At 47.4% G+C, this 14,400-nt stretch overlaps 1 protein-coding gene and 1 non-coding gene across 3 annotated transcripts in view; one reads left to right on the top strand and one right to left on the bottom strand.

Annotated features, from left to right (window-relative positions):
* Positions 1 to 14,400, bottom strand: part of KCNQ3 (potassium voltage-gated channel subfamily Q member 3) — a 301,013-nt gene that overhangs the window by 257,487 nt on the left and 29,126 nt on the right. The window lies entirely within an intron of this gene.
* On the top strand, positions 633 to 704 carry TRNAC-GCA. The gene has a single exon. It is a non-coding gene; the product is annotated as a tRNA-Cys (tRNA).

Below are 14,400 nucleotides of genomic sequence, written 5' to 3'. Positions count from 1 at the left end.
ATAAAATCTACTTCATGGAGTTGCTCACTGAGAACCACTGGTAAAAGCTCTCACTGATTTCATTTAACTTAGCTCAATTCACAGCCCAAATTTGCACGCTGATTCTCTATTGACTCAACACGGAAATTCATGTTCCCAAGGGACCCCATTCTGTTTATCACTACATTGCAGCACCTGGCATGGGATGGGGCGCATGGCAGGCCCTCAGCGCATGTTCGGAGAGTGAATCAGAATCGAATTAATCAGGGTTAGGGTAAGAATCCATGGCAACCCAGCTTCCTGGTGGTAGAGATGTGACCAGCTGAGACACCAAGGGCCTAAGGCAGAAAATGAATGAACATGGCAAAAACCCAAGACCAATCCAAACTGCAATCTGTCAAAATATTGGAGGTTGTTTTGAAGTCCAGGGTTTAAATCAATCAAGAATTTATTTAAATACATTAAAGCTGAACACTTCAACTAGGTTAAACGGCATGCTGAATTTCTTACACTGTAACGTTATTCCAGCAACGTCCTTACCAACCTTCTGGTTGGTCTCCTTCCTTCAGAGACTTGCCCCTCTGTTCCACAAAGAAAAGTGTAGCCAGGGTGACTCTTTCTCATTTAAACATCTATTTTCTCCGCTAAGGGTTTCCCTGGTGGCTCAGATGGTAAAGCGTCTGTCTGCAATGCAGGAGACCCAGGTTCAATCCCTGGGCTGGGAAAATCCCCTGGAGAAGGAAATGGCAACCCACTCCAGCATTCTTGCCTGGAAAGTCCCATGGACAGAGGAGCCTGGTGGGCTACAGTCCATGGGGTCACAAAGAGTCGGACACAACTGAGCGACTTCACTTCACTTTCTCCGCTAGACCGAAATCTCCATGTGGGTAAGAATTTTTGTCTCTTTTGCTTGCATCCCCAGTGGCTGTCATGGTGCCGGGTACAGATAAGGTGCTCACGGAGTATTTGCTGAACTAATGGTCCAGTTGATGCTGACTGTCAGCACTTGAAAAGAAAGAATACACCAGCAGGTATAGCAATGCCAGACCCCAGATTCTAGGTGAAACAGAACAGTACTATCTCTCCATGGTGGATGAAGAATCCCCATGTGGGTTACTAGAATGATTGGCTGTTTCAATGCCCAAAGGCCATGGGGTCAAAGAGTCTTATGCTGTAGGAGGAGAATTTAAGCAGGCATCCCGAACTCTCCAAGTGTTCATTTCATCCTTTCACTTAAGAGTCGGGACCAGGATATTGTAAAAGTCAGGGCTGCCATTTCTCTGGATCCTCAGCCCCTACCGTTCCCCAATTCCATGAAGAGCTCCCACAGGCCATCTGCTTGTGGAAAACCACCCATTGATGTGTGAGCTAGTTCTGACTCAAGAGAGAAGGGATGTGTACAGCCTATGGCTTCGACATTGCCTTTTGGGTCAGCTGTCTTTTCAAGTCAACAAGGATGGTTTCATTTCTGCTCCCCAACACAGTATTCTAATTTTCCAAAAATCACCTGGGGAACTCAACCAATGCATGTGTAAAGGCTGGGCATTGCTTTCTGGAAGTTGAAAGAAGGTTGTGATTAGAGTATGTTGAATTGATTGTCTTATTTTTTAACATATATACTTGAAAGTGAAAGTTGCTCAGTCATGTCCAACTCTTTGCCACCCCCTGAGCTATATGATCCATGGAATTCTCCAGGCAAGAATACTGGAGTGGGTTGCCAGTTCCTTTTTCAGGGGATCTTCCCAACCCAGGGATTGAACCCCAGTCTCCTGCATTGCAAGCAGATTGTTTAACCAGCTGAGCCACAAGGGAAGAAAAATATACTATTTTCCATGGTATTTTAAAGTTGCCAAATCTTTCCATCACCCTCTATTTTCTTCTACAGTTATCACTGTGTAACAGACTGTAAAATTTTCACATTTGGTGTATTTATCATTGGCCTCCCCAACTAGAATGCTCATTCCACAAAGGCAAAGGTTTGGACCGACGGTTCAGTGGTGAAGACTCTGCACTTCCACTGCAGGGCACACAGGTTCGACCCCTGGACAGGGAACTAAAATCCCACAGGCCGTTCAGTCAAGAAGACAATTCTGTGGGATAAAATAGTGAATGAACAAATGAGTGTGGCGGTATTTAGTCAAGGGAACAAAAGAAGCTCAGCGTTCCCATGTCAGTTGACTCTGATCCTCACAAAAAAGGCAGAGGCAGTGATGACTCTCCTTACAGCTGGGGAACGAGAGCTCAGAGAACATAGGTAACCACGAGCAAGTACAGAAACCAGGATATCAGCCCACGGCAACCTGAACTTAGCCACCGCAGGCTACCTCCATTTCATCTCCCAGCATCTTGGAAGTATGTCTTTGTCATCCCTGCTTTACACATAAAGAAACTGAGAGCAATCTGCCCAAAATCAAACTGGATCCAAACCCAAACTGAGTAACAAACAGAAGCCCAAGGAAAATAAGCATAGATCATTTTTTCAAGAACCCAGATGCAGAAAGATGGCTCCTTAAACTTGGTACCCTCCAAGCTTTTCCTCGTCACTCTGCGTGAGTCAAGTCTCTACCACCTCCACCAGCTTCCACACCCCTGCCCCAGCTCTGCAAGAGCTGGCCCGTGAAAGAAGAGCAGAGCCAATTTATTAAATGGCTTTAAAAAAAACAATTCATAATAATTATGTATTTACGCCATAGAATTTCTTTGCCTTCATTCCAGAAAATGCATTATATTCTATAATTAAGATTTTCAAATAATATGCACTCTATTGACAAAATGTCTAGTAAGACAAACTTTCTTGAGTCCGTGTAGTTCTTAGATAGTTTTTAATTAACTTTAATTTGGAGAAGCTTCGCCCTGCTGAGGCAATAACAAGTGGAATTATCAACAAAATTCTTAAGGTAATACTTAGACGTGGAAATGAGTCCTGACTTTCACATCACCACATTCAAACACTATAAGGACCTTTGTGTGTGCGTGCTAAATCACTTTGGTCGTGTCTGACTTTGCGAGTCTGTGGACTGTAGCCCACCAGGCTCCTCTGTCTATGGGATTCTCCAGGCGAGAAAACTGAGTGTGTTGCCATGTCCTCCCCCAGGAGATCTTCCTGACCCAGGGATATAACTCGAGTCTCTTACGTCTCCTGCATTGGCAGCTGGGCTCTTTGCCACGGGTGCCACCTGGGAAGCCCATAAGGGGTAACAGTGTTAGTTGCTCAGTCATATCTGACTCTTTGCAACCCCATGGATGAGGCTCCTCTGTCCGTGGGATTCTCCCATGGGAGTGGGTTGCCATGCCCTCCTCCAGGGGATCTTCCCGACCCAGAGATCAAGCCTGGGTCTCCCACGCTACAGGTGGATTTCTACCATCTGAGCCACCAGGGAATAAACGATAAATTGTAACTGCAGGTGGCACTCCATGTCGGCTCCCCTCATGCCGGCACAGAGCCTGGCATGCAGTAGGAGCTAAAACTATTTGTAGAATGAATAAAAGGCTGGAGGACCAGGCTCTAATGTCCCACACTAAACTCAAATGCTGGCTTCAACCACCATGGGTCAGGTCCTCTCTCTGTTCCCACAAGCTCCCTGGGAAACCTGCTCTATCTCTCAGCCTGGGGAGCCCCACGTGCTGGTCTTCAACTGATCCCGTGAAGGCAAAGCTTTCTCATTTTCCTTCCCCAAATAAATATCCAGGGCAGAAGATCCCTCCCCTGGTGCGGAGAGCATTTTGCTCCTTTCAACATCTTGCTTTGAATTTTATTCATAACCAGGCAACCTGAAGCTCTAGCAGCGTATGTTTCTCTCTCCTCCAGATTTAGAAAGAAAAATATATTTGAGGTATTTTTAACCGAGAACACCCAGTCCCCACCCCCACCCCCAACACCCTCTCCCTCATCTGCTCAGACATCACATCTCTGCCCCGGAGACGGGTCTCTGGAGGCAGGAGAGGCTCAAGCCATAAATCCTCATCTGTGGCTGATAATCCACACGGAGAGGAATGACAAAGCTCTATTTAGCCCTATTTCCAAGGAAATTAGAATCACAAATCGCAAAGCTATCGCTGAGCCCTGCTTGGGCATAACCTTTGGAAATAAAGGTGGGAAGGAGGTGGGGGGAGACCTGACATTTGACTAGTCTGTTTCACTGTCAGCTTTTGTAGCAATCCACCCCACGACAGAAATCACACCCGCCCTCCCTCGGCAGCACTACCAATTAGAGCAGGTGGCCCAGGAGTATTCATTCTGCTTTGTTCACTGCTAAAGGCACCACCAAACCAGGTAAGCCATCGCTTCCAGGGAAAGTACAGAAAATTGCTTCTTTAATTGGGTAGATTCCGGAGCTAAGAATAATTTAATTGAAAAACAGCATTAGTGAGCATCAAAGGGACCTGAAAAGGGGCCGGGACACAGATGCCCACAGGTCAGAGATGACTGAGAGCCTGGGTTCTCGGAAGGCGGGGAGAAAAGGGGCTTGGCCTAAAATCTACCATCATCACCCCTCACTACCTCCACTTCCCCACTGAGCACCCCAAACCCCTCACCCCAGACACAGACACACATCCCTCACTGGGATGCTCGTCTCAAAGGAGAGAACCAAGAGGAAGGAAAACCAAGAGGAAGATGGGTGTCTTATTGTTTTGCTTCCTCAGTTTTGCAGCAGTTCCCTTGCAGTGCCCTGTAAGGGAAGCAGCATGGACTTACCTGGGAAGGTCCAAGGGGTCCTGGACTCAGGTTCTCCTCCTGTACCTGTCAGGACCCTAGTGAGGTCACCCATCGCCTAAGACTCTTCTCCCCACCTATGTGTTCTCCTTGTTTACCTAACCACGACATCCATAGCTTGGTGCCAGACAATATTCTCAGCTGGATATTTATAAATACCAAGTCATTTAATGCTCATAGCAAGCCTGGGAGACAAGCTCCGCTTGTGACCCCTTTCTTCCGACCAGACACCTGACAGGCGCAGAGAAGCTTAGTAACTTGTCCAAAGTGACATCGCTGGGAAGAGTTTCAGGGCTGGGCTTTGCACTCAGGCAGTCTGGCTCCAGAGCTCACGCTCTGATGATAACATGGAGATGATTCAGTGTTTCTCCCCTTCGTTTAACCCAGGCTCTTTCCAGAACTTTCTCATCTGTCTCCTGTGTTTTCTCTCCCACTCTCATCCGGCCACGACTCATTCCTACATTAAGCTCTGCGTTCAGACTCTGTACATGAACTCTGGGACTTCCGATACATGTCTTCATGCTACAGTCTGGGTCGTGCGTCCTGTCCCTGGTGGAGAGCCTCCATGCCGGATATAACAGCATCATTCATGTTACTGAAAACAGTGAGGCATAGATTCCTCATAAAAAGACAGCACCGCATGCCGGCCAACAGCGTGGGTTTAACTTGGGCAAGTCATGTCACTTTTCTCTTCCTTGGTTTCCTTACTTGTGAAAATAAAGAAATCAGAGAATAAAACCCGCTTTGTCAGGTTGTGCAAACTGAGCGCTAAAAGAAATAAGGCTCCACAGAAAGCCACGGCCCCCACGGTGAGCGTCAGACAGATGCCAGGTGCTGGGAGCACAATCACTGTTGGGGAAACACGGGCTTTAGGACGGCAGACGGTGAAGAGCGTGGCAAATGGTAACACCCGGCTCACACCCAATCAGACAGGGCACCTTGTTCACATCACTCAGCATCTCCAAGCTTGTTTCTTTTATGTAAGTGGAGGAAATAACAATTCCTGCCCCTTTCATCCGGCTGTGAGCATTCAATGGAACACTGTGAGTGACAGCACTTTGGAGATGACCAAGGAGCCTAAAAAACAGTGAGTTTTACTCTCAGAACAACTGAATTGGTGAGAAGGGGCCTTGGGCTTCTGAGTAACGACATGGGCTAAAACCTTGGGAAGGTTTCAGATAACAGGCTCAGTGTTCAGTTAACGTCCTCCTGTAATTCTCATGACCCCAGGCCCATTGTACAGGCTAGCAAACCAAGGCTCGGGAAGGTGAGAGGACGGGGAGTAGACCCCAGTCCCAAAGGTTGTGAATCAGGGCATTACAGCATCACATTCACGTCACTGTCACCTCATGGAGAAGTGAAGATCTGGCTTTTCAGAAAGGAAGAGTCAGGCTGTAGTCGGGAGCATGAGACAGAGGATCAAGCCCGGAAGCAAGACCCGGAGGAGGGGACACCATGGGAAATGGCAGGGGTGAGCCCTAGCCAGGAGGCATCCTTCTCTCTGCACCCCACTGCCTGCCCTACCTGGCTCCCCCATGATGCCGAGTCCACTGTGGGCAGAGACATATTACCTTCCAGGCCCACCCCACACGCTAAGCACAGTGCCCACCATAAATACTCTTGAGTGAAAATGACTGAATGAGTTAACTGGAGCACGGTGACCATGATCAGAAGAAATAAGAAAAATTCCCCAATACGCAGTAAAGCCGTGAATACATCTTCCCTAGTCCTCCGAACCAAATGAATTAATGACCACGTGTCTGGCATTTCACACACAGAATCCTATTTAAACCTTGCAATGACCCCATTTCACTGATGAGAAAACAGAGACCCAGAAGAGTTACCTAACTGGTCCAGAGTCATTCAGAAAGCTTGATTTAATCCCAGGGTTCTGTTTAAGAGGTTAGAACTTGGCTATTTTTCTCCATGCCCTCTCCATTTGCCTGGAAAACATTCCACAGTTTTCCAGGGAAGAAGTCTGTCATCCAGGTACTCTGCATGATGTTGTGGGCACAACAGTGCACTTCACCAGCATCTACAGAGTTGAACTCTACCTAATCAGCCAACTGTGCCAATGTCGAGCTCTTTACAGGCTGAGGGCATGGAAGGGACAAGCAGGTTACTGTTTTACTCTCAAAGCAAGAAAAGAAAGCACCAGGTGATCTTCTGGTACATGTTTATTCCTAAAGGCTCCGGAGCAGTTTCCCCATTCCCAGTCTCAGCATTGATCTACCAATCTTAAGTGTTGGTCAAGGCAATGCTTTAGTGGTGGCCAATGAGACAAGGAGAGATAAAAAAGCCTTCTTCAGCGGTCAATGTAAAGAAATAGAGGAAAACAACGAATGGAAAAGTCTAGAGATCTCATCAAGAAAACTAGAGATACCAAGGGAACATTTCATGCAAAGATGGGCACAATAAAGGATGGAAATGGTATGGACCTAACAAAAGCAGAAGATATTAAGAAGAGGTGGCAAGAATACACAGAAGAACTATACAAAAAAGATCTTCATGACCCAGATAATCATGATGGTGTGCTCACTCACCTAGAGCCAGACATCCTGGAATACAAAGTCAAGTGAGTCTTAGGAAGCATCACTATGAACAAAGTTAGTGGAGGTGATGGAATTCCAGTTGAGTTATTTCAAATCCTAAAAGATGATGCTGTGAAAGTGCTACACTCAATATGCCAGCAAATTTGGAAAACTCAATAGTGGCCACAGGACTGGAAAAGGTCAGTTTTCATTCCAATCCCAAAGAAAGGCAATCCCAAAGAATGCTCAAACTACCACACAATTGCACTCATCTCACATGCTAGTAAAGTAATGCTCAAAATTCTCCAAGCCAGGCTTCAACAGTACGTGAACCATGAACTTCCAGAAGTTCAAGCTAGATATAGAAAAGGCAGAGGAACAAGAGATCGAATTGCCAACATCCACTGGATCATCGAAAAAGCAAGAGAGTTTGAGAAAAACATCTACTTCTGCTTTATTGACTATACCAAAGCCTTTGTGTGGATCACAACAAATTCTGGAAAATTCTTAAAGAGATATGAATACCAGACCACCTGATCTGCCTCTTGAGAAATCTGTTTGCAGGTCAGGAAGCAAAAGTTAGAACTGGACATGGAACAACCGACTGGTTCCAAATAGGGAAAGGAGTATGTCAAGGTTGTATATTGTCACCCTGCTTAATTAACTTATATGCAGAGTACATCATGAGAAATGCTGGGCTAGATGAAGCACAAACTGGAATCAAGATTTCCAGGAGAAATATCAATACCTCAGATATGCAGATGACACCACTCTCATGGCAGAAAGGGAAGAACTAAAGCGCCCCTTGATGAAAGTGAAAGAGGAGAGTGAAAAGATTGGCTTAAAACTCAACATTCAGAAAACTAAGATCATGGCATCTGGTCCCATCACTTCATGGCAAATAGATGGGGAAACAGTGACAGATTTTATTTTTGGGGGCTCCAAAATCACTGCAGATGGTGATTGTAGCAATGAAATTAAAAGTCGCTTGCTCCTTAGAAGGAAAGTTATGACCAACCTAGACAGCATATTAAAAAGCAGAGACATTACTTTGCCAACAAAGGTCCATCTAGTCAAAGCTATGGTTTTTCCAGTAGTCATGTATGGATATAAGAGTTGAACTATAAGAAAGCTGAGCGCCAAAGAATTGATGTTTTTGAACTGTGGTGTTGGAGAAGACTCTTGAAAGTCCCTTGGACTGCAAGGAGAACCAACCAGTCCATCCTAAAGGAAATCAGTCCTGAATATTCATTGGAAGGACTGATGCTGAAGCTGAAGCTCCAATACTTTGGCCACCTGATGCGAAGAGCTGACTCATTTGAAAAGACCCTGATGCTGGGAGGGATTGAAGGCAAGAGAAGGGGACGACAGAGAATGAGATGGTTAGATGGCATCACCGACTCAATGGACATGCGTTTGTGTAAACTCCGGGAGTTCGCGATGGACAGGGAGGCCTGGTGAGCTGCAGTCCATGGGGTCGCAAAGAGTCAGACACGACTGAGCGACTGAACTGAACTGAATGAGACTGGTGTCCAATTAGTAACTAACTAGGAAGGGCACTCACTCTAAACGGCGTGGCAGCTGCATCAGCACATGTATTACCTTGACCTCAGGGACCCTGCCTGGAAACAGGCAGAGCAACGGGGCTGAAAAGACAGCTCAAGAGACCCAGGGGTCCTTTGCCACCAACAAGCTGTGTGTCCTTAGGCACACCCTCTCCCCTCTCTGGGCTCAGATTCTTCATCCCAAAGGTCTCTTCCGGCTCCAAAGTTCTATACATCTGTGTGCGTTAGTTTCATAGTTTTGTCTGACTCTTTGCAACTGCATGGACAGTAGCCAGTCAGGCTCCTCTGTCCATGGAATTCTCCAGGCAAGAATACTGGAATGGGCTGACATTCCCTTCTCCAGGGGATATTCCAAACCCAGAGATCAAACCTGGGTCTCCTGCATTACAGGCAGATTCTTTACCATCTGAGCTGCCAGAGCTATGGGACACCATTAAAGCCATATGTTCACGTGTCAGCAGAAACGCCCAGGGAACATGAAATTACTGACACTTAACCAGCCCACAGTTAACTCCAGGTAATTTCCAGAGGATTTACTGCCACTCTGAAAGCTACTTTCCAAAGAAGCTATTTTGGGCTTCGCAGGTGGCACCAGTGGTAAAGAACCCACCTGCCAACGCAGGAGACACAAGAGACGTGGGTTCGATCTCTGGGTCGGGAAGATTCCCGGAAGGAAGAAATGGCAACCCACTGCAGTATTCTTGCCTGGGAAATCCCATGGACAGATGAGCCTGGGAGGTTACAGTCTGTGGGGTCGGACACGACTGAGCATGCACGCACACACATATATTCAATACTGACAGTACAAGAGGCAGATTCTCTTTCTCCAAGCCCATGAATCATGCAGGGCATCAGGAGGACAAAAACCTCCAAGGGCTTGTTACAAGTGGGCTGCCTCCCAAACAGCATTTGGAATTTATAGAAAGCTATAAAAAACACATAGGAGATGAATTTCAAGCCAGAGCATGTGAGTGGTACATGTGGGACGACATGTGTATGTACGTGGCCTCAAGGAATCAGAGCAGAAAAGTTGGAGAGGAATATCCATGTATCTGATCACCAGGGATGTGACTTTTTGTCCAATTCCATTCAACACACATTTTCTGATCCCTTCCTAGGATCAGGCTCCCCTCTGGAGGGAAATGGGAGGGAGTCCGATGGGCCCTGGTCCTGAACAAACTTCCACACATGGTTCTCACTCTCTTTTGTGACAATGAGTCCATCCTGGAGTCCAAGGATGCTCAGTGCCCTCCTTCACAAAATGAGAAGCAAAAACTATGCTTTGGGGTGGCCTGAAGGCTCTGTAAGGTAATGTATAGCAGAAAAAGAATTTTTTTTTTTTTTTTTTGTGGGTAAGAAGCTACAACAGGACTTCTCTGGGGACACAGTGGATAAGAATCCACCTGCCAGTCAATCCAGGGGACACGGGTTCCATCCCTGGAAGTCTGAGAAGATTCCACATGATGGAGCAACGAAGCCAGTGCACCACAACTACTGAAGCCTGTGTGCCTGGAGCCTGTGCCCTACAGCAAGAGAAGCCACCGCGGTGAGCAGCCTCTGCGCCGCAACGAAGAGGAGCCCCTACTCGCTGAAACCAGAGAAAGCCCTCGAGGAGCAAAGAAGACCCAGCACAGCCAAAAACAAATACATAAAAAGAGCTTTAAAAAGAAGAGGGAGGTACAACACAGCAGAGGTTAAAGCCCAGGGCTTTTATTTTTTATTTATTTTTTTTTTTTTGGCTGTGCTGGGTCTTCGGTGCTGTGTGGGCTTTCCTCTGGCTGCAGCGAGCAGGGTCTATTCTCTGGGTGCAGTGCATGAGCTTTCTGCTGCGGGGGCTTCTCTTGTTGCAGAGCACAGGCTCTAGGGCACGTGGGTTTCCGGAGCTGCAGTTTGCAGCCTCTAAAGCACTGGTTCAATACTGCAGCACACAGGCTCAGCTGCTCCGTGGCATGTGGAATCTTCCCAGACCAGGGACCAGACCTGTGTCCTCTGCAGTGGCAGGTGGGTTCTTTACCACTGAGCCGCCAGGGAAGCCCAAGAGAACAGTTTTTAAAATCAGTGACAATGTGACTATAATTAATAACCCTCATACAGGGCAGGATGAGAAGGAAAGGATAATAATAAAGATACTTTTCAAGAAAGATTTCTGGGAGAGAGATGGAGAAGACATGCTTGGCACACAGGAAAAGAAGACAGGAGAAAGAAGGTGGGGGAGGAGGAAGGACCGCATGACTGGAGGGCAGAAGAGAATGCAATGGAAGAGGAGGAGAGAGGTAACAAACCAGAGGGACAGAGGGCGTGGACAGGGGGAGAAAAGAGAAGAAAAGAACGCATAAACCAGAAGGGATCTGAGCTAGAACAGGAAATCAATAAAAATGTCTAAAGTTGATTCATCAAAAGACGGCAGCCCAAGCCCGTGGCTGAAAGATGTGGCGAGAACCACCAGGAGGTCCGAGAAGAGGCAGAAAGAGAGGGCTTTGCCTCTGGAAGTGGGCTAGGAATGGGGTAGGACGAGGCTGGGCTGTGGCTCTGCATTTTAAACCTATGAGTACCATTCGGGGCTGGGGTTACATGCATGCACTCCACTGATCAAAATAAAAATAACTGAAGACCTTTCTAAAGGAAGGGAAAGGAAGTACATGCTGGACACTGTCCTCGGCAACTGAAAAATGCTATCTCGTTCGGCATCCCAGGAACCCTGCAGGGCAATCAAACCCTCCTTTTATTTTCCATGTAACTGCACCCACATCATGGGGTGGTTGTGAGGATTAAAAGGGACTAACACAGGTAAAGCATCTGGAAAAGTGCCTGCTGAGCCGGAGATGACATCTGGTGAAATCTATCGTCAGGCTTCTGACAGGCCCGCCTCCCTTTTCTTGGGAACGTCTCTGGTCCCTGTTTTGCAGCATTTGTCATTGCTCTCCTGTGATCCAACCCCCAGGACACAGGTTGAGAAGAGGGATCCAGCAGCGGGTGCCTGTGTTCCTAACTTGAGAACTAAAGAAGCAAGGGCAGTCCGTCTCTAGGGACTGAGAGATATAAAGCTCAGATGCTGGCGGTGACCATGGTCCCACCAAATGGGGAGAGTCTGCACAGAGACTGCACAGAGACAGCTGGTATCAGGGCAGTCCTCCAGCCCCTGACCCAGGTGTTCTTGGGCCCAGGTAAAGCCCATCTCCTGATGTGGTCCTGCTCCTGACCTCCTTTGGGATCCATGAGCCAACAAGCTCCCTGGGACTCCTCAGCTGGCTCAAAAGGGGCTGCTTTCACTAGCCTCCAAAAATGTGAAGACGATTCAAAAGTCAACAACATGTAGATCTCTCCAGAGGCCTCCAAGAACAGGTGGCTGAGCCCCAGGACTCCTGATGTGAAAGGAGAAAGAGGCAATAAAAAGAGGAAGACAGTACATTTAGGGGGAAAGAATAAATAAATAGAAATACTGTGTATTCAGGGGATTCTGCATTTGGAATGCTGCTATTTTATAGCTAAGAAGAAAGTCAGCAGCAAACTCTGGTCACAGCTAGATGCAAAGTATACTTCGCATTTCCATCCTTCCAGCCCACGATCTGTGCCATTTGGATTCCATGGTCTAAAAATATCTCCCCAACTTCCAAGTACGGTTGGCATGAGCTGGTGGACTCCAATTTTTAATCCGTTTGCAAATGTTTTTACACAGCTCCTTTTTTCCCCCCTCAAATTCTATTTCTTGCTGAATCACTTCCATCATTCAGTCTGACATTTATTGTGAGCAGGAAGGAAATCATGTTGAACACAAATGTCAAGCTTGGTCCTGGAGGATGCTGAAGGCTTCAGAGACAGGGTGAGAGAAAGAAGGGCCCAGCGGTGAGACACTGACAGTTGGGGAGAGTGTTGGCTTTGGAGCTGACCCCTGGCTGTGTGACACTCAGCAAGATACTGGACTTCTCTGCAAGTGCTTTTTTAAACTACAGAATGGGGACAATGCAATTCAGTCTATCAGAGATGCTGCAGAGATTCGATGAGTCAGAATGCCATGTGCACCTCCAAGGCCAAGGTCGGTGGCCCCATTCTGAATTGTAGCTGCCATCCTGGGACAGCTAAGGGCCACCTGCATCCCTAAACGCTAACCCTTCTCCAGCCGGCAACAAAGTCATCCTTACAAAACACACATCTGATCATCTCACACCCTTCTGGGAAACCCAGCAGCCTTGAGAACAATCTAAACTGTTTCCTGTGGGCTATATAGCCACCTCCAATTCCCCACCCCCACCACACCAGCCCTTCCAACCAGCTGTCTTTCAGCCTGCAAGCAGGGATTCCCACTCCACCTCACATGTCTTAGCCTTCAATCTGGGGCTTTGCAAAGTGGCCACTTCCTTCCCCTCCCAAACTTCTCCAGACCTCTTACTCATGTTAACAAAATGACTGCAGATGCTCCAGAGTTCACACCTTCATGCCACAGGAGAAGACACCTCTTCTGGGAATTTCCCCAAGTCCTCAGATCCACCTTCTCCTCCCACTGGCTCTGAGTGGGTGGCAAGCATTTTCCTATATCTACCACAGGGGCCAGAGAAGGCAGATTGACTGGATGATTCTGGAGTGGGGCATGAAGTCACTCTTAACCAAACAACATGGCTAAGAACAGGGTGGAATAAAGTTCCCGAAGTGAAATCAGGGAATGGTGGGAGAAACAGTGCTACACATGAGAGGCAAATGATCAACACCAATTCTCAATTAAAGTGAGAGGCAGAGCTAGCATCATGGAAGGTCAGAGCCTGTAGAGGCCTAAAGTTTCACAGACAGGAAAATGAAGGTCCCACATGGGCCCAAGACCTGTCCTAGTTCATATCAGGGCTACTGCCAAGTGTCCAGATCCCACCCCAGTGCTCTGCCTACTGAATTATAACAGAGCTCCCCTGACCCCCTGGAAAATGGGGGGTGTTATTCAATCCACTTATGTTTAGCAGTGCCAGCCTCAGACTTCATAACACAATGCAAGGAATGGTTTGTGAATATAAAGTCTGAGGACCCTAGGCTCAGAGGTGAGCTCTTCACTCCATATCCCCAGGGAAAGGCCTGCAAAGCAGGTGCAGAACAGGTGACAGGCTGGAAGCTGAAGAGGCAGAAGGACCTTGCATGGTCTTTCTCCTCCAAGAGAAAGGACTTATCTCACAACCTGACTTTCACCCCACACCTATTCACCTTCCTCTTATCTCTGCCCCTCCACGGGCAACGGGAACAGGGAAGGAGGTGGAAGAAGAAAAGCAGAGTTTCAGGAGGGTACAGAGGATAGAGATTCTCTCCGAAAGGGATGGAATTCAACCCCTCCTCAAGGCTGGACCATAACAGGTCAATTCTTATTGATCTGTTTATTGCCATCTCTGAGCAGAGACAACCACTGACTTAAAACCTGGACTAGCATCCACACACAACAGATTCTGGCTAAATTCTGCTAACAGGCTGGGAGGGTTGTAAATAAATGGCAGTCAGTTGACCTGGTCCAACTAGAGGACTCCAATACTTTGGCCACCTGATGCGAAGAGATGATTCATTGGAAAAGACCCTGAGGCTGGGAAAGATTGAAGGCAGGAGGAGAAGGGGATGACAAAGGATGAGATGGTTGGATGGGATC

Source organism: Cervus elaphus, chromosome 21, assembly GCF_910594005.1.
Source record: "Cervus elaphus chromosome 21, mCerEla1.1, whole genome shotgun sequence".
In the NCBI taxonomy this organism is placed as follows: domain Eukaryota; kingdom Metazoa; phylum Chordata; class Mammalia; order Artiodactyla; family Cervidae; genus Cervus; species Cervus elaphus.
The sequence above is the reverse complement of the archived record's forward strand: the minus strand, read 5'-3'. Positions and strand labels throughout refer to the sequence as shown.